Source organism: Pan troglodytes, chromosome 11 (assembly GCF_028858775.2).
Source record: "Pan troglodytes isolate AG18354 chromosome 11, NHGRI_mPanTro3-v2.0_pri, whole genome shotgun sequence".
Lineage (NCBI taxonomy): Eukaryota > Metazoa > Chordata > Mammalia > Primates > Hominidae > Pan > Pan troglodytes.
The window spans coordinates 64,758,023-64,778,347 of record NC_072409.2 but is presented as its reverse complement, the minus strand read 5'-3'; the positions used below and the strand labels follow the sequence as shown (position 1 = coordinate 64,778,347).

At 38.6% G+C, this 20,325-nt stretch overlaps 1 long non-coding RNA gene across 1 annotated transcript; it reads left to right on the top strand.

Annotated features, from left to right (window-relative positions):
• The first annotated feature begins 6,791 nt into the window (after positions 1 to 6,791).
• LOC129135940 (uncharacterized) lies at positions 6,792 to 19,922 on the top strand. Its single transcript, XR_008537053.2, has 7 exons — positions 6,792 to 6,988; positions 10,255 to 10,423; positions 11,841 to 11,936; positions 14,335 to 14,487; positions 16,912 to 17,040; positions 18,471 to 18,697; positions 18,989 to 19,922. It is a non-coding gene; the product is annotated as an uncharacterized LOC129135940 (long non-coding RNA).
• Positions 19,923 to 20,325: the final 403 nt, after the last annotated feature.

The following is a 20,325-nucleotide window of genomic DNA, read 5'->3' as shown; positions in this document are numbered from 1 at the left end:
TGGAGATCCAACAGTGCTTAAGCAAATTATGTCAGCCTACGTGAAGTGTAGCGTTGTGGGTTTTGGAACACTCAGGGAGATTTGCTATGAAATTGAATGCTTTCACTGCAAAGTTATGAACTTTTCCCTTGGACAGTTAAAAAACAGTAATATATCTCTACTTTAAGATAAATGAAAGCACCTAATGTTTGCTGTATAATGTTTTCTCTATGTATTTCTAAAAATGTGTATGTAAACTGAAATATATTTTCAGTACAATTTCATTCATGCTTTATATTCATGTAGGCTTGATTTTTTGATAAGTAGCAGGTACTTGCTTAGCAAGTGATTAATAACTAATAGCATGAAAAACAAAGATATATATGTATATCTGATATAGAATGGGGATAAGACGATTTCTGTCAGGAAAGGCTTTTTGGGGGAACTGGCATTTGAGCTGGACCTTGAAAGAATAAATTATATATATATATATACACACACACATATACACACACACACACACACACACACATATATATATATTTATATATTTTTGAGACGGAGTCTCACTCTGTCGCCCAGGCTGGAGTGCAGTGGTGTGATCTCAGCTCACTGCAAGCTCCGCCTCCCGGTTCACACCATTCTCCTGCCTCAGCCTCCCGAGTAGCTGGTACTACAGGTGCCCACGACCACACCCGGCTAATTTTTTGTATTTTTAGTAGAGACGGGGTTTCACTGTGTTAGCCAGGATGGTCTCAATCTCCTGACCTTGTGATCCACCCACCTCGGCCTCCCAAAATGCTGGGATTACAGGCGTGAGCCACCGTGCCCGGCCAGAATAAATAATATTTAAAATAATACTTAAAATAATTTTTTAAGCATAGATCAGAATATACCTAATTGAAAAAATGTAGCACATATCATGTCCTCAAAATAAAGGGCTTCATGTAGTAAAAACAAAAAAATCAAGTGGCTTTCTTCATGCTTTCACTTGTTTTACCTGTAAATGGCACCCTAAAAATCTGCCATGCTGGCTTCTGAGGCTATGAGATAATAATACATTCAGCCAGGTTGAGTCTCTGTCGTTGATCTGACTATCCTGAGGGAATACAATAATTTTCTCTAAACCCATTGTACGAAGTATCTTACTTCTCAGAGATGGTGCCATGGGCTTTAAGGTCCAGCCCGTAGTTACTTTTGCCAGTCAGTTTTTTACTCAGTGTTTCCCAGAAAACAGCAGTTCAAACCATCAGAATTTAGCTTTTCCCTTTAGAAGATTTGAGGCGATTGTACCTTTTCTCTGAAGAAATTCTTATAACTTTTAACTTTATAAAAGAAAGACTCAAAATTTGTGTAAATAATTATGCAAAATAATTGAAAAGAATTATAATTGTTAGAACTAGAATTAGTTATAAATTTGATTGATAGGATTCATGTTCTTCTCATTGGCTGTGTGTGTGTGTGTGTGTGTGTGTGTGTGTGTGTGTGTGTGGTCTGAGACAAAATCTTGCTCTGTTGCCCAGGCTGGAGTGCAGTGGCATGATCTCTGCTCACTGCAACCTCTGCCCCCAGGGTTCCAGCGATTCTCCTGCCTCAGCCTCTCGAGTAGCTGGGATTATAGGCACATGCCACCACACCCGGCTAATTTTTTTATTTTTAGTAGAGACGGGGTTTCACCATGTTGGCCTGGTTGGTCTTGAACTCCTGACCTCAAGTGATCCACCCGCCTCAGCCTTTCAAAGTGCTGGGATTACAGGCATGAGCCATCACACCCGGCCTTTCTTATTAGCTTTCTAGTTAACTTTGCTTGGTGTTTGAATTCTTCCTCATGTAAAATGCAAGAAGGCTTTGATAGTATGTCTACAAGTTTACTTCCCTAAACTCTTTAGTTTCTTTTTATATATCATTTATATTTATGGAATATTTATAGAATGTCCTCTTGTGTCGATCCAAGGGTATAATGCAGTTTTTAGCTAGTTGAAAACCAGAGCTGCTGTTAAGATTCTCAACACACGAGACACAAAAAAGGAACATGTCAGAGGAAATTTAGGAACCTAGAGGGGAGGGAAGGATTGGAGGATCTGACAACAGATGAATTCACCTGAAGGGATGACCACTTCCCAATTTAACAGCTTAATTACCAGGTCTGCATGTGGCTGAGCCTTCTGGGGTTTCTGATAAAGATGATGAGAAATGATTATCTTCAGCTTAGCAGTAGTACAAAAAGTCTATTAGATATCAGATACAAAACACAAAAGTCCTTTGAATCTATCATTTTTGTTTCTTCCTTGGCATATGATTTGCTTGAGTCTTTTTTTTTTTTTTTAAATTAAACTTCTACTCCAAGAAAAGTTTCTCTTCTTGGAACACATTTTTGGTAACAGTTTTTGTCTCTTGGGGGAGAGGTAATGTGATACTTTTTTTATTCAATCAGTCATCTAAAAATAGAAGGTAAATGTCTTTTTTTTAAAAAACAGAAATCTATTTAAAGCAACTTAGAAAATGTATCTATCAGGATTGTGTGTACAATTATGGTATTGTATATGCTTACTACGTAGTGTTACAATGATTTGTTGTTACTGTTTTAAAGAAAATTTCATTGACATATATTTAGAGGTAGTTTAGAAACAGACATTTAGAAAATATTCCATTTTGATTATTAAAAAACACTTTATTCGTAATACACAAAATAAATCAGGTGTCTTGAAATATGGTGAAATACTTCTGGGGGTTGTTTTATTCAAACCTTTATTTACGTAAATGTCTTTAGTCCAAAGAAAGAACTAGAAAACGAATCCCTCTGAGACTAAATTGAACATTTGAGGCTTGTGGAATGCTGAGGACAGAAGTAAGGTCGTGAAAATGAAATTTGTGTGCCTATCACTCATTTTTGTTGCTCTTCTATTATTAAAAATATTTCTGTAACAGCTGGATTCTGCTTACCTGACATACTGAAATATGACAACATTCTGTCTTAGCTTTAAATTATATAGTTTTAAAATATAGTAGTAATAGCTTCCCACTTTACATGTTCTGGTAAATAGATGCTTTAAATATATCATTTTAAATTATTTTAAAAACCCTAAATTATTCAATCTAGAGTAGGCATTTGATAGCTATTTTTAACAACATGGAAACTGAGGCTAAGAGAGTTTAAATAACTTGCACAAAATCACAACATGCTAAGTAGCAAAGATTTAAACCCAAAGCACATGCCCTGAACACCAACGCTATTGCCCTTCCTGTTGGATCCTTTGCAAACTGTGAAACCCTTTTCATTTTCTCAAAGCAGAACCTAAATAGATGTCCGGCATTATTGTCATACTGCTGATGAAACAGCTCTCACGCAGGAAGGACAGCAGAGCGGCTACACAGTCAGATGGGGTCTGGTTGCCACCTGTGTAGGTTTCAGGCGATGCATAGAAAAGTTGGAATGGTTGGAATCATGGAAACCTGGCCTCCCTACTTATCTGCAGTCCCCTTGTTTCAGGTCATTTACATTCACGAAGCACTTCAGGACTCATTGCCAAGGCTCTGTGTAAGCATCTCTTTGGTATGCAGGCACAGATGAAGCTCTTGAAGATGGTTGGTGCCCCAGGTAGGAAGTTGACCCAAGTGAGTTCCTTGACTCTTGAGAAATGAGCTCAGTTATAAGAAAGGAGAGTGTTCTGAGACTTGAAACAGAGGAAGGAGAAAGTGAGTAAAATTGGATTTAAATGGAAATCTGATGTTCATTTGAATTTGTTCCAGTTATGCTTGGAATGCCTGATGCATTTGAATTTTCAAGTTTAGAACAGTATTATGTGAAAATGCCTCGATAATTCCAGAAAAGAATATGTCTAAGGGGAATGAAGAAGTAAAGGTGTCTTTTATTACTTTCGGCTTTTCCTTAAATCCGTTTAATTATGCCACCAGGTTACACATCTGTAATAGCTTTTCAGGGCACTTTGTGATATATAACTTTGTTTTATTCTTAATAGATCTTTGTTGCAGGCAGCACAATTTGTATTTTCTTCACTTTGTTGATAAAATAACTGAGGGGCAGAAAGATTACATAAATCTGTCATTACTCTTAAAATTTGTGGTAAGTTAATAAAATAGATTAAATTTAAAAATGTGTTTGTGTATATGTACATATAAGTGTGTGTGTGCCTCAAGATTTTGTTTTAACTTTAAACATATAAGTATACATTCTGACATGGGCTAAAGCTTTTTGTTTGCATATATTTTTGATGACCGAAGTTCTCTATAATTATTTTTTTACATAAATCATACCCATATTGAATCATCTATAATGTCTAGGGTTTTATTTGGCAGGGGGAGAGTAAGTACTTAAAATTTTAAAGGATGTGGTATATCCCTTTCTATATTTTTATTATTTTTCAAATATTTTATTGTTATCATATTTCACATTTGTTAGTCACTTGCCTTTACTGAGTCTTACTAAAACATTCAATGGCATTTTCATACTACTATAATTCGATTTGCAGATCCATAGTCTATTGCTTTACTAATATTTAGTCAAGTTGTACAATTACAATATAACAAGTGCAACTGACACAGACAGTTTTGGGAACAAACACAACTGATTCTATTAAACATACAACACAATGAGTGAGAGCAGACGTGTGGATGTACTTGTGAGTAGTCTGCTAACTGTGAGCATACAATGTGCCAAAGCATACGGATGTTTTAGAGATGGAAGGACAAGCTTGGATTTATCAGTTTCAGGAACTTCTATTTTGCCTGTAAATAGTTAAGTTGAGACAAGAGCACTTTTTTCTTAGTCGTCTTGAATATAAGCACAGATATAGCTAAAGTAAATTAATCATAACATCTACTTATTCAACCAGTATTTATTAGGTACCCACTATGTGTCAGATACATAGTTCTGGCAACTGGGGATACAGTATGAATAGAGCAGATATAAATCTCTACTCTTATGAAACAAAGAGTCTATAAAGTAGAAATACATTCAACAAATATGAAATATGGTGAAAAGCCTATGGCAAAGGCAAGGTGGTGTTTGAGATAGGGTCTACGATTTGAAGGCCTTACTGAGTTGATATTTCTGTAAAGATGCAAAAGAGAGGAGAGTGTGAACATACTTGAATGGCTTTAATACAAACAAAATGCAATGGGGTTCAAAGGAGACAGTTTTGATTTAGCTAGGTGTGGAGATTTGTTGACCACCTTAAGGAGCAGCAAGTGCAAAGGCCCTGAGGCAGAATAGTCAGTATGTTTGAGGGAGAGCAAAGAGACCAATGTGGCTGGAGCAGGGTGGGAGAAGGTAAAACAATAAATTGGACCAGAAAAATAATGAGGGGGAGGATGGGAGTAGAGTTTCAAATGCAGTTTTCCAGTCTCTGTTACTAGGACTTTGGTTTTACTCTGCATAAAACAGAAAGACATTGGAATATTCTGAGTAAATAGGAGGCATGATCTGATGGGTGATATCATCACTCTGTGTGCTTGGTTGAGAATATCTTAGAGAAGGCTGAGAATGAAAAGAAGCAGACCTGTTAGCAGGCTGATGCATGTTTCAGGTGAGAGACAATGGTAAAATATGCAAATTTTTAGCAATGCAATTAGCAGTAGAGGTAGAGAATTATTTATATTACTAAAACAATTAGAACATAGTAGGAGAGATAAAGCCAGAAAAATGAGAAGCAATCAAAATATTTAGCAGAAGATTATCTAAAATTATATTGTGACCACATAATGAATTACTATATAAAATGTATGTAGAAAAATATTATCATGACACATTCAATCATGATATATGGTAATCCTAAGTCAATGTGGTACATTTCAAAATATTTTTGCAAATACAAATTGTGCACATATTTTATTTGCACATACAAGGTGTACAAAATACATATGTATTGATTATGAATGCTTTAAAAGATTCTTATTTTTTGCTCCTCTGCACTTTAAAAAGTTTTCTATACAATAAGCGTGCTAAAGACATTAGCTCATTCATTTCTTTGTTCCATCAATGCATTTTGTTTTTTTGAGCATGGACTATCTTTAAAATTTTGCTCTCGGCTTTAAAAAAGATTAAAAATGAATGAGACATAATTCTTGTCATCAGTCTGTATAATTTTGTAGATGTAGAGTAATATAATGGTGTATATACTAACACTATTAAAAAGTTAGAGAAGCACAAATAAAATATTATAAGGGGTTAAGAGGAGACAAATATTTTAGCTCAATGGCATTTGAATTGGGCTGAGAAATATCAGGTAAGTGTTTTGATAGTTTGTGGAATAGAATTCTCAGTGGAGGAAACAGAATTAGCAGAATTATAGAGTCAGGGATGCATGAGCCATGTTTGAGAACATGTTATCTAGTACAGCTAAAGTGTGGAGGAAATACATATAAGTACAGTATAAGGAAGTATAGTTGTATATATATATATGTATAGTATAGATTCAGGAAATATATAAGTATAGTAGAAGAGAATCAAACAAGAAAAATGGAAGACAATATAAAAATATTGTTGGTCATTAAAGAGCAGTATATTTGTGCTATGTTTATATATGAGACACATTTGCATAAAATATATTTAACCTTTGTAGACTTATATTCATAGATTAGCTAAAACCTCTATTCAGTTACTTAAATTTTTAATTGTAGACTTGTGCCACAAAATTGGTATTTATTGAAAAGAAAATGTGATCTTATGACTCTCTCCCTTCCGGAAATATTTTCTGATTTATTTTGCATTTCACCAATACAAATATACTGGAGATATCTATTTATGGATAGAAAATTTTACTCTAGCTCCTCATATATTGAATTTTTCCTAGGAGGCAGCTGGAAGAATCTAGTTCATTATATGTGAAGTTTATTTGGAAAAATGAAAAGAATTGTTGCCCTACAGAAGAACTTGGTAGTGACGTCTGCAGAGAGGTGCTGGGCATCTTGTTTAAATTCCTTGTGACTTAGGGCTATGGAACTGAGCCAAAACCAGCATCACGGCTGCCCCGTCACATTGCTGCAGTTTGTAAGTTTGCATTAGTCAACAGCACTTGCAGGGTCTGATTACTTACTTGTGAACATTTGCTCTTGGCTGTAAACTGGTAAATAAACAAAGGCTCTGCATGAGAGAGCAATGACATTTTGGTAATTCTGGGGGAAAATAAGTCAATTTGAGCACTTGATTATAAAGAGAGGAAACCAAGATGTTACATTTTGCAGTCGTTTGTCCCCCCCACCCCATTTGTAACTGACAGATTGGATTTAACACATGGAAACTGGAAGACTACTTGCCTTTAAAAACGGTCTAATTACATTTGGAACTTAAGGGAAATAGAAGATTCCAGGATATTTTTGTTTTGAATTTGAAATTGGGGACAGCGCATGCACAGTTGTTTGTTTTCACACTTTATGGGAATGAATCACACCATGTCGACCGTGAGATTTAATTATGTATTTAGCAGAGAAGCTGGAGATATGCCAATGCAATAGCTAAGCTGCTGGAATAGCCTGGGCACAGCCCCTTCCAGCTTCCAGACACTGCAAACCTTTCGTAATAGCACGTTTAGCATAGGAGATGGAATAGTGTTGATGAGATGCATAAAATCTCAGTGGAATGCTTCTGCTAGGAAACAAAATGCTGATGTCAAAAGAAGGACGTTTTTTATAACGGGGAGCAAAGCCACTGAACCCCTGGGCTTAGGGTCTAACTTTAATTGAAGCAATTGGAGCAAAGCATGCCATCTCTGCTTGTTCCCATTGTTCATTTCGTCTACAGTCTGGTGCGTGAACTCTCCATCCTAAACCTTTGCACATAGACAGAGCTTGTTGCAATATTTAGAACCTGGGGTCCAAGGAGTAAAATGAAACTTGAGGGTGTTTTTCATTTAAAAATTTACTGTCATTTTAATGAGTTTTCTTTAATACTCAATTCAGAACTGAATTGGCTGAGAAATTTTTGAATTAATGTATGTTCAAATATTTTTTTCTGATAAGAGCTAAATAGGTTAATTTATTTATGAAGGATTCGTGAAGGCTACTGAAATAAAACTAAAAGGGAATAGGCAAGTCTGACATGATTTTGCCATAAAATATATTTCCTTCTTAGATGTGTCTGATCCAGCGATTTTCATTCTAAGTCTCTTGAAAGTAGCTAGGATAAACCTAGAGTTGCTCTTTTTTTTCCCCTTAAGATGTCAAAAGCCTAACAGAAGTCATACATTTGCTAGCATGAGAGAGCTGTAATGCTAATTAAATAATATTTTTTCTTGTTTGCTGTAATTGTATCACCCTGGCTTATTGACCGTGGCTGTAAATAATAATATTGTAAATGTAATAATTCAGGGTTTCATTGACTATAGAGGAAAGTAATAAAAAACAAAACTTTGATAATAAAATATCTGGGATCCAAAGATACAACTTCTGATAGTCATATACATATGATTATTTTTGTCTACCTGTTTCCATGTCCCTAAATAGGGACACAAAAGAATCATAATGACATTGGACTTAGAATAGGAAGTAAGGAATGTTCATTTCTTCTAATCTATAATTAATTCCACTTGAGATAATATTTGATCTCTTGATCCTTGGTCTCTCTGACTACAGATATTTAATTTATTCTCCTAGAGCCTAGGTTAGTGTTTGTGAGGGTTTTTTGAATTTGCTTTCAGTGAATCTTCTGACATGCAATATACAGATATATTTTTAATAATACCACCAATAAAATGTATGTATCAGGTAACTTCCAGTGAATGGAGTGGAACTGCTTGTGATCAGGAATGATGCTTTCTTCGTATTGATGATGTCACTTAGGCACCTTCAAAGGCTGCAATTGGCCAGGTTGCTGAAGCAGCATTGCTGATTAGTTGATTAAATTAATAAAATGGGGCTTTTGCTACCACTGCATTATCAAAGTGTTACCCAATGATAAGTCCTTGAAAATATGTAAAATAAGTTAAAAGAGAGAAGAAACTGAGAAAGCCATTCATGACCACTGACAGAATTATGTCTCCATGGTGGGCTGGCAGGGCAGAGCAGTGGCCCTCTGCTGTGATCCCCTTCAAAGAACCCCCTGAGCCACCCAAAGAAAGCTGATGTGTCCACGGTTCTGTTCTTTTCAGGGGTAGATGTAGGTGGGAGCAGGAAGTGGGAACTTATAAAAGCCCGGCATCACACCCTGACTTGGGTCAGCTTCAAAATTAATTTCTTTTTTAGTTAGTTTTTATCTTCATAGATTTAGGAGGATGAGTACTACAGTTGTGTTCCATGGATATATTGTGCAGTGGTGAAGTCTGGACTTTCAATGCAACCATCACCCGAGCAGTGGACATTGTACTCAATCAATAGCATTTCACCCCTCACCCCTCTCTCACCCTCCTGCCCACTGTAGCCTCCAATGTCTATTATTCTATTCTGCATGTCCGTGTGTACTCATTGCTTTCCTACCACTTATAAGCGAGAACATGTGGCATTTGACTTTGTGTTTCTGGGTTATCAAAATTAATTTCACCTTCAGAACTTCACTTGAATTTGGCTGAGGCTGTCATTGACATCACATCACAGCTCAGCTTCTTCCTTTGCTTGTATCTTTCCTTTTGCCTCCCTAGGTGTGATTCCCCAAGAGCCTCCTGCACACTAATTTCAACCTATAACTTCTTCCATGTGTACTAATGAAGGGGCCAATCTGGGCAGCTTTTATGTCCCAGGCTATCCCAGGTCTGGTAACCAGCGTGTGAGGATGGACACCTAGTTCCTTAAGGCTGAATTGTCCTTCTGACTCTATCTAGCCATATATCCTAAATCAACCTCTGCATTCATAAGAAACCCTGACATTCATGTATTCCTTTCTTAACTACCTTGAAGAACAATCTCTCCCCAACAAAATTAGTTGCCTATTCAGATCCAGAGCATGTGAGATGATTTCAACTGAACTGAAGCCAAGATCCACGCCTAGCAACATCATCACGGTCTTTTGGGCAAAATGCCATGCTTTACGTGTCTGAAATCACAAATCAATAATGTTATATGCCTTATTCTATTTTCCAGAATGTTGCTTTGGATCCCAAATATTGAAAATATCATTTTGTAAGGAGCTAGGAAGTGTTTAGTCATTTCCGTTATGTGCGAAGGACAAAATTTAAAATATTTCACTAAATTTGTTATTTTTTCTATCTTGCTTTGAAATTTCTATCACTTGTAAGCTAACATTGCTTTTTTCTGTGTGTGTTTTGGTGTCCCTGATTAAGCCTGTTATTGTGGTTTTGTTTTGACGCTCTTGATGTCAATTTTCAGGAAACACCTGTCTAAAGAACAACGTAGAGCTCATCACACAGAAGTGAGCCAGCTATCTCTGCCAGGCAGAGTAGAGTTCTAGCATCTGTGTCATCAGGCCAAATGATGTATGATCCAGTTTGATTTAATTTACTTATCATTCACATTGGAGAGAATTCAAAATATGAAGGTATGTTCACAAAGAGACCATTTCTGCCAAATCCAAAATATTTTCTAAGTGTTCCTGGAATGTGTAACCATTGATTATTAAGTCAGAACTTACTCTCGGTTAAGCAATTCTCCCATTATATCTTTAGCCCAGTAGTGCTGAACTTGGTTGACTGTGACTCTAGTTAATAGGTGATGTATGTATAATGTGAGAAAACCAATCTATCTCTTCAAATATCTTTCCTAGTTCACCAAGATTTGCAAGTACTGGAGAAAATGAGCTTTTATCTCTAAAAATGATCTTCTTAAGTGCTCTTTCTGTATTTTCTTGGCAGTTACATACACATGCTCACTTTCAAATTCAGAAATTGTAATGATAGGTAGCAGGGGTGACTCAATCTATGCACTGAAGTGTCCACATGATATTCCACCTCTTTATTTACCAGGGAATGACATAAAAGCCAACTTCTGAGGACTCTTCCTGCTGGGATGATGGAAGCTTGACTTCTTTCTCCCTTTCTTGAGGTTTTCCTCTCTCCACTGGGGTGGGGGCCATGAATCTGGGGCCTTTTGCAGATATAAGACATTAGAGGTAAGAGCCCCTGGTAGTCATTACAGCCATCTGTCTGCTTTGACAACTGCTGAGATGTTCCTTGCTCCTGCCCACATGGCCTGTTCAGTCCTGGCATCTCCTGTTCTTTTTATGTCATGCTTGTGACCTGAAGCTCCCTGAAAGGCTGTCTGTGGCCACACTAGTTTGAAGCACTTCTCTCAAATCTTGTCACCTCCTTAAGAGCAGCACACAAATTCTCTTTCTCATGTAACCCAGTGCCTGTTCTGCATTTCCTGAACTCCCTGCCTCTATTCAGGGTGCTTCTACATTTCTTTCTTTCTTTTTTTTTTTTTGAGATGGAGTCTTGCTCTGTTGCCCAGGCTGGAGTGCAGTGGTGTGATCTCAGCTCACTGCAACCTTGCATCCTGGGTTCAAGAGATTCTCCTGCCTCACCCTCCTGAGTAGCTGGGATTACAGGCATGCGCCACCACGCCCAGCTAATTTTTGTATTTTCAGTAGAGATGGGGTTTCACCATGTTGGTCAGGCTGGTCTCAAACTCCTGACCTTGTCATCCGCCCACCTCAGCCTCCCAAAGTGCTGGGATTACAGGCGTGAGCCACCGCGCCTGGCCTACATTTCTTAATGGTGTAGCCATTTGAGGGGAAAAGTACAGACAGACTTGCGATTTCTATAATTACCATTCCTCAAGATACAGGAATCTTATAATCTCCTCAAGAGCAGGTTACTTGCTTTAATGCGTAATAATAATAAAAATACATAGTGTGTGTGGGGAAAAGGACCACACAGATTGAGATTTTAACATCTGAACCTACTATTCAACCACAAATCTTATTAGCCATTTATTGAAAAGCTTTCTTGTTTTAGACAGAACAGATCCTGATTAAAGAAAGGAAGATGCAGAGTGCCCTGCGCTGAATTTGTCACCAGCCAGCAGAGGGAGTGTCTGAAGCTTCAGTGCAGGTATGGCCAGCATGGGTCCCAAAAAGCCAAGATGGCTCCTGACCGCAGTAATCAGGTACAGGGATGCTGAGTGATGGGGAATCAAAGGCCTCTGTCCTAGTGCCTAAGTTTACATACTTACCAGCTGTGAGAGCTGGCACGCCACTTAATCTCTCTGTCCTTTAGTTTTCTAATCTTTAAAATGGGCAGACAATTTAAAAAATATTTTAAACAGTTCCTGATGTATTACAAAAGTGATTATTGATGATAATGATTATTGATGAGAGCACCAGGACATGGGAAATGTAGATCACCCTCTCTCATCCTGTCTCCCTGCCAGGACAGAAAGAATAATGTGGAGGAGAAATATTGAATTGACAGAATATTTACCTAGATGGAATGGAATTAAAACTAGAAGAAACTGAATTTACTTTGGATTGGTAAGATTAAATTTCCTGACAGCAGAGGAAATGGATGTCTATAAATCCATTTTTCACAAGTGGGTCAAAGTGTCTATAAATTCATATCTTGCTGGATAATTAGATAATTCCCTTTTAAAAATAACGTGGATATAGTGAATCAGACACAAATACAGGATTTATTGGCAAGAACTAATTGATTCTAATTAGTTTGATACCTAATTTGGTTTTATGTTTCTCTCTTTGCCTTTTACCTCCAAATTGAAGACTCTTTACCTTAACAGCTTATACAGCATAATCTGTTAAACATTTCTGGAAAAAGAAATATATCATTCCCTTTGAAAGTTATTCATTCCAATCATAAAATGCCACAGGCTTTCTCCTCCCCCACCTCACCCTGCCCCCATTCAGAATTCTCTAGGGAAAGAAATGGTAGGGAGATGAAAGTCCTTTAAGACTTCTTTTAAGAAATGAGACTCTCTTTTCCCTAATTTAATTAAAATAAACATGACTTGAGAAAGAACATGAAATACCTGCAGGTTTAATTCTAGTTTCTCTCCATCTGTCAGACCCATATTTTCTGAAATGACCTAGCAGCTGTGCTGCAAAGACACTCTACATTAATATTCTCCTTTATCCATGTATAAGACTCAAGCTTTAGTAAATATTTTAATATTTTGTTTATATTAGGTATAGCCACCTTTTAAAAATGCCATTGAAAGCTTAATGTTTTCCTTTGAAGGGTAGAATATTGGCAGCTGAAATGGGACCTCTAGCTCTATGATTGTTGACCTATGAGAAGATTTGGGAGAGTCTTCTTGTTTATAACTAAATTTCAAATCGTACCATGACAGTCACTTTTCAGTGATTCAGAATGGACCATGGTCTGCTGCTATGAGTAGAGGTGACCATATATATATATATATATATATATACAATTTTTTTTTTTTTTTTTGAGACGGAGTCTCGCTCTGTCGCCCAGGCTGGAGTGCAGCGGCGCCATCTCCGCTCACTGCAAGCTCCGCCTCCCGGGTTCATGCCATTCTCCTGCCTCAGCCTCCCGAGTAGCTGGGAGTACAGGTGCCTACCACCATGCCCGGCTAATTTTTTTGTATTTGCAGTAGAGACGAGGATTTACCATGTTAGCCAAGATGGTCTCCATCTCCTGACCTCGCTCGTGATCCGCCTGCCTCGGCCTCCCAAAGTGCTGGGAGTACAGGCGTGAGCCACCGCGCTCGGCCGAGGTGAACATATATTTCATATGGTCTCAAAACAAAGGAATCATAGGTTTGTAAAACAAAGCAATAGTAATTTGGTGATAACACCTGGACACAAAGCGATGCTTTACTCCATCATCCTGTCATTCAACTACTTATTTATTGAGCACCTATTAAACTAGGCATGATTGGAGGAGCAGGGAAAAGGACTTTATTTAGATACAGATCTTGCTTTCAAGCATGTTAATGCTTAAGATTCCTTTAACAGGATGAAATAATATGTGTACACCAAGAGGAAGAATCCAAGGATTATTTCTTAGGAAGGGTGAGAGGGGAGTATATGTGAATAACAGAACCGGGATAGAAAAGTCAACTTTTAAGTCTGAGCCAGCCTTGAAGGATAGATGGGATTTCAGAATGTGTCTTCAGGGGGACAGGTCTTTTTTTGGAAGCAACAACAGAGGCACATTCAGAGGAGGTAGGAAGGGACAGAATGTATGCGGGGAGGGTGAGTGCTACACAAGAAATGAAAGGCAGTTAAACAATAATATTCACCATAGTTGATATGAGCCGAGCAACGAACTTTCACAAAACAGTGTTTCTTAAAACGTCCTCTGGTGTGTACTAATAGTCAACAGGAACTTGGTAGTGTAACCAGAGAATAGTTGTAGGGTTTACATTTCTTTAAATCTGAATCTTTAAAAATTTTTCACAAAGTTTGCATTTTATTCTATAATACAAGTACATTTGTTTTCATACAAAAATATCTTAAATTATTTTCAGGAAAATGCCACAGTTTTGTGTCATGGGAGTGGCCCCCATCCCTGGATGTATGTGACCTGAGTTTGAGAAGCATGGACATACATTTGCTCACATACTAATAGCAGAAAATAAGTACAGAAAAGAAGATTAATATCAGATTGTGGTTGGCCTTGAGTGAGTAGTTCTTTTTATTATTATTTTTTTGATACAGAGTCTTGCTCTGTTGCCCAGGCTGGAGTGCAGTGGTGCGATCTTGGCTCAGTATAACCTCCACTGTCCAGGTTCCAGTGATTCTCCTGCCTCAGCCTCCTGAGTAGCTGGGACTACAGGCATTTGCCACCATGCCCAGCTAGTTTTTGTATTTTTAGTAGAGACAGGGTTTTGCCATTTGGCCAAGCTGGTCTCGAGCTCCTGACTTCAGGTGATCCATTGGCCTCGGCCTCCCAAAGTGTTGGGATTACAGGCATAAGCCATCACGCCCAGCCTTGAATGAGTAGTTCTAAGCTAATGCACTCAGTAGGAATTCTTTAGGAAATGAGAGATGATAGAAGGTTTTGAAGCAGGATAGGCACAAAACCCAAACTTGCTCGAGCCAGCAGGACTGACTGGCAATATTTCAATAACTGGCAATATTAGCTGGGGAATAAGAAAGGAAAGAAGAAGACCAGTTAATAGCTACCAACACAATTCAGTGTAGTGGCAGATATAAGGTAACAGAAGATAAAAAATACAGCATGGACTCAGGATGGAACTTGAAAACTGATTTGGAAGTTGGTGGATAATGGTGAGAGAGGAACACACACTCTGGGTAACTCTAAGGCAGGTAACTGAAAGGTCCATTAAAGGAAATAGAAAATGTAAGGACCAGAGGAGCAAGTTTGAAAGTAAAAGCCCATATGTTCCACTTTAAACCATTAAATTTGAGATAGCCCAGTGCCGTTCTAGGAATCTGACATCAAGAAGCGTGATCTTTTTTTTCCCAAAATTTCCAGTTATTTCATTAAGGATGCCTGGACTTCCAAAAAATCTTAGACGTGCTTAGTAATGATGTATCCATATTTTAAATCTATTTGTGTATTTGTGTAGTTTTAATCGCTTGTTACTACTAAAATGATAACTTAATCCAGATTTTTTTGTTAAGTATTAGAGACTTAGGGAATAAAATAAACTTGTTTCAATTAATAAACACAACACCTTTTCAGTATAGAGAAGCATGGTAAGAGATTAATAAAAGACTTTGAAGAATTAAATATATTTTATTAGAATTAAATTGTATGAGGGAAGTAAAATACAAATTCAAGGAGAAAAGGAAAAGGTAAAATGGGAAAGAGTAGCTTCTTAATGTCCTTTTAAAAGAGATGATGGGATATTATCACATTGTATGTATGTGGTTTCCATTGGGTACATTTAAAATTGATGGGATTTCTATTTTGAAATATATTTATGATGTACTAGAAATTGCATGCTTTTAAGCTATTTAAACTTACAATGAAAAAATTTTAAATATCAATTTAGGAAATGTTGGAGGGGATATATTGTTATTCAAATTATTTTGGGAGACTTGAGCAAAACATAATTTGAAGAGCACTGCTCCAACATACGTAATTTGGAAATTGGGAGGTTTATCTTGCAACTAGCCTTGAATCACCTCTTTGTATGCTGCTCTTCTGAATTTGTGTTTCTTCCTGTTCCTCTTCACTTTGCTTGGACAACTTAATGAGGCAGCAGCACGGAGCTTGTGGCTGGTGGTTTCCCTTGATGCAGTATTGCTAACCCCCAAAAAGTCCCTAGATGGGGGTGGTGGTTTGGGTGAAATACTGAACATCTGCCAGGCCTCATGCTGGGTGGAAATCCTGGCTCTGTTTCGTCCTTGGTGTGTGACCTTGGGCAAGTCACCCAACTTCTCTGAGTCCTATCTGTAAACGACTGATGTGGTTATGTAAAGGTTAAGTAAAATCATGTTTACACATTACTTTGCACCATTTAGCATAAGATAACAACTCAGTATAGTTCTTTTTAACTATTAAAAGTTGTGTATAGTCTTTACATATACTACAGAACAAATAGTAGTTGTTCTCAGGGCAACTGGCACCTTCCCAAGCAGGTGAATTTAAAGAGCTTTATCACTTTTCTGCTTATCTTTTCTCTTTTAAGCAAAACGAGTCTTTCATTAAGGAAATAACTAACACAGGTAAATGACAGTAAAATGTTGAAATTGTATGTGTTATGCACTCTGCTTTCCAGCAGCCTTTAAACATCTTTTCTATCACTGGAGTATTGCTCTATTTGTGTGCCCTAAGGTAGCGTGTGCTGGTAGGACACACTGTGGTTCTATAAATCAGATGCATTTACCCAGGACTTAGGTTAGGAGGTGAGGAATGTCAATCTATTCTCCAGGTGAGGGTTCAGTAGAGCCATAAAGTGTTCTTGGACAGTTTCAAGTCTGTGGTACAGAAGAGGTCCTGGTGCTGGTGACCATGGTGATGGGAGGAGAGTCATGTTCCTGGTGGCTTTGCCAACTGTAGCACCTAGCTCATGGTGGCAGAAGTAGCAGATGACCCATAAAACTACTTTTGGACAATTTATATATCTTTCCAGAAAGCATGGCACCTGATTTGGAATCTCAGCCTTCTCAGATCTTCTGTGAGCCTCTAATATCTTTTCAACAAACTTCTTTTTCGGCTTCACCAGTCTACTACTTCCTGGAATGAAACAAATATACAACAGGTGATTTTAACAGGGCAGGTTTTGAAAGAAACAAGTACCTATGGTCTAATATTAGGCACAGCCTAATCTAATCTCGATCATCCTCAGACTATTTTGGACTCTCCTTGTATGATACCACACCTTACACAGATAGTGCTATCTCATTGGTGCCTGCAAACCTCCAGGCTTTGTGCTGTACAAGCAACTATATTCTTCTGGTCTTTTAATTTGGAAGTTCTCAAACTTTTATCTGTTGTCAACACAGTGGACGAATATGAAATCATACCTGTCATAATGAGAAGTGACAGCGTGCTGGCAGCCCTGGCAGCCCTTGCTCGCTCTCGGCGCCTCCTTGGCCTTGGCGCCCACTCTGGCCACACTTGAGGAGCCCTTCGGCCGGCTGCTGCACTGTGGGAGCCTCTTTCTGGGCTGGCCGAGGGCGGAGCTGGCTCCCTCAGCTTGAGGGGAGGTGTGGAGGGAGAGGCACGGGCAGGAACCGGGGCTGTGCGAAGTGCTTGCAGGCCAGCGCGAGTTCCAGGTGGGCTAGGGCTCAGCGGGCCCTGCACTCGGAGGGGCCGGCTGGCCCTGCCGGCCCGGGCAGTGAGGGGCTTGGCACCTGGGCCGGCGGCTGCAGAGGGTGCCCCGAATCCCCCAGCAGTGCGGGCCCACTTGCGATGCGCTGGGCCTTAGCTGCCTCCCGACGGGGAAGGGCTCAGGGCCTGGGGCCCGCCATGCCTGAGCCTCCCCGGCCAGCCATGGGCTCCTGCACCACACGAACCTCCCTCACGAGTGCAGCTCCCTGCTCCACAGCACCCGGTCCTATCGACCGCCCTGGGGGCAGAGGAGTGCCCTGGGTGCAGGGCATGGGACTGGCAGGCAGCTCCGCATGGGCCTCCGTGCGAGATCCACTGGGTGAAGCCAGCTGGGCTCCTGAGTGTAGGGGGGGACTTGGAAAACCTTTATGTCTAGCTAAGGGATTGTAAATAACAGCAGTCAGAACTCTGTGTCTAGCTCAAGGTTTGTAAATGCACCAATCAGCGCTCTGTGTCTAGCTGACCTGGTGGGGGCTTGGGGAATCTTTGTATCTAGCTAAGGGATTGTGAATACACCAATTGGCACTCTGTGTCTAACTCCAGGTTTATATATGCACCAATCAGCACTCTGTGTCTAGCTCAGGGTTTGTAAATACACCAATCAGCACTCTGTATCTAGCTAATCTAGTGGGGACTTGGAGAACTTTTGTGTCTAGCTCAGGGATTGTAAACACACCAATCAGCACCCTGTCAAAACAGACCAATCAGCTCTCTGTAGAATGGACCAATCAGGTCTCTGTAAAATGGACCAATCAGCAGGATGTGGGTGGGGCCAGATAAGGGAATAAAAGGCTGCCCAAGCCAGAAAGGGAAACCTGTTTGGGTTCCTTTCCACATTGTGGAAACTTTGTTCTTTAGGTCTTTGCAATAAATCTTGCTGCTGCTCACTCTTTGGGTCTGCACTACCGTTATAAGCTGCAACACTCCCTGCAAAGGTCTGCAGCTTCACTCCTGAGGCCAGCAAGACCATGAACCCACAGGGAGGAATAAACAACTCTGCAAGGGAGGAACGAACAACTCCAGCTGCGCCGCCTTAAGAATTGTAACACTCACCGCGAGGGTCTGCAGCTGCTTTCTTGAAGTCGGTGAGACCAAGAACCCACCAATTCCGGACATAATAGCAGTGGGGTGCTGTGGGAGTAGGGGTGAACTGGAGACACTACAAACTGGAGAAGCTGGAATAAGTAAGAACATTTATTGGGTGAATGTAATTTGAAAAATTGCAGAGCAAAAGCTGATTTACCAATGTTTACCCCTCACACTGTCTACCACACCCAAACAGTACTAATCTAGACTTGATATTTGTTTTATAAAATCAGATCATAATGACAGGTCTTAAATAGTAGTAAATAATATTTGTATTCTCCTTTTTATAGGTGTATGTAGAAAAGGAAGGACAATATCTCAGGAAGGTGAGCTCCTGAGAGGGACTTTGTCCTATAATCCATCCATCCCTGGAAAATACATGAAATAAGACTTGGAGATAAAGGCTGAATGCAACAGTAAGCCGGTATAAAAGTTATGTTCTGGGAGGCAATGCTACGAGTTACAGAGGAGCACTTTATTTATTTGTGTATATTTATTTTTAATTGGTGTGATATTTAGAGTAGTCAATCATTTTGACCCCTCAACTACTTATTGATCAGAATATTGCTAATTCCGCATGGTGCATATACTTTTTAAAAAAGACTTATTCAATTACAGTGATGAATGTAATTTATTTTTCTTTAAATTTGCTCTGATATTAATTAATGAAAAAATGCATTACAGCCTCTTTGTAAAAGATGAGGGCAAGGTAAACAAGGCATGCTGTCTCTGAGGGCTTCAGATTTTATCTCTAATACTCAAGATGATAAACTTAGATATTACATTAGCTTTAGATATGTTAGTAATCAAGTGTGGCCAGATAGCTGTCTCCTGATTACGTATCTGAGAAGATAAATATGGTATTTATGCCAATCAAAGTCAACTTCAATTCACTCTTTGACGAGTTCCAAGCTTAACAGAGTGTTCTGCAAACAGAAGCAGCTTAAGAGATCAGCTGAAAATGAAAAAATTATTTATCCCTCAGCCATCTTAAGGCTAAAGATAAACAGTCCCTCGATATATTCCTTAAATGTGAGAAAAGCTGCAAAAACTTAGCAGGTTTACTGATATGGCATAACTTATGTAGGAATTATCTGGTCTATGAAAATGTGTTTTTTTAAATTGTGAAAACAATGTCACAACATTACAAAAAATTGGGCAAATACAAGGGAAGATATCAATCATAATTTCAACACTCAAACATTAAAATGCAATATTTTTGATATTCGTGGGCTCTCTTCCTTTTGTTTTTCATCCAAAAGATCTTCCATTATTGCAATCACAATGTACTCATAAAAACTTTGTTCCTTCTTACTAAAGTTAGCTGAAGAAGGATTTTTATGTGTTGCGATATGGACTTACAATTATCCGTTTTAAAAATTGCATAGTTTTCAATCAGGTAGATGCACTGTAATTTAACATTCTCTTAACTGTGGACATCTCATTTACTTTTAATTTTTTGCATAAAAGAGTTTCCAATGAATGTCTTATGATCATCGCGTTTTCCATTTTGGGGGGAATTTCTTTAAGATAATTCCTGGATTACATAATGACATTGTCTAAAATTTGGTGGCTTTGGTAAGACCAATTACAAGGGGGTGTTAGAGACTAAAAGCCAGTTTTCAAT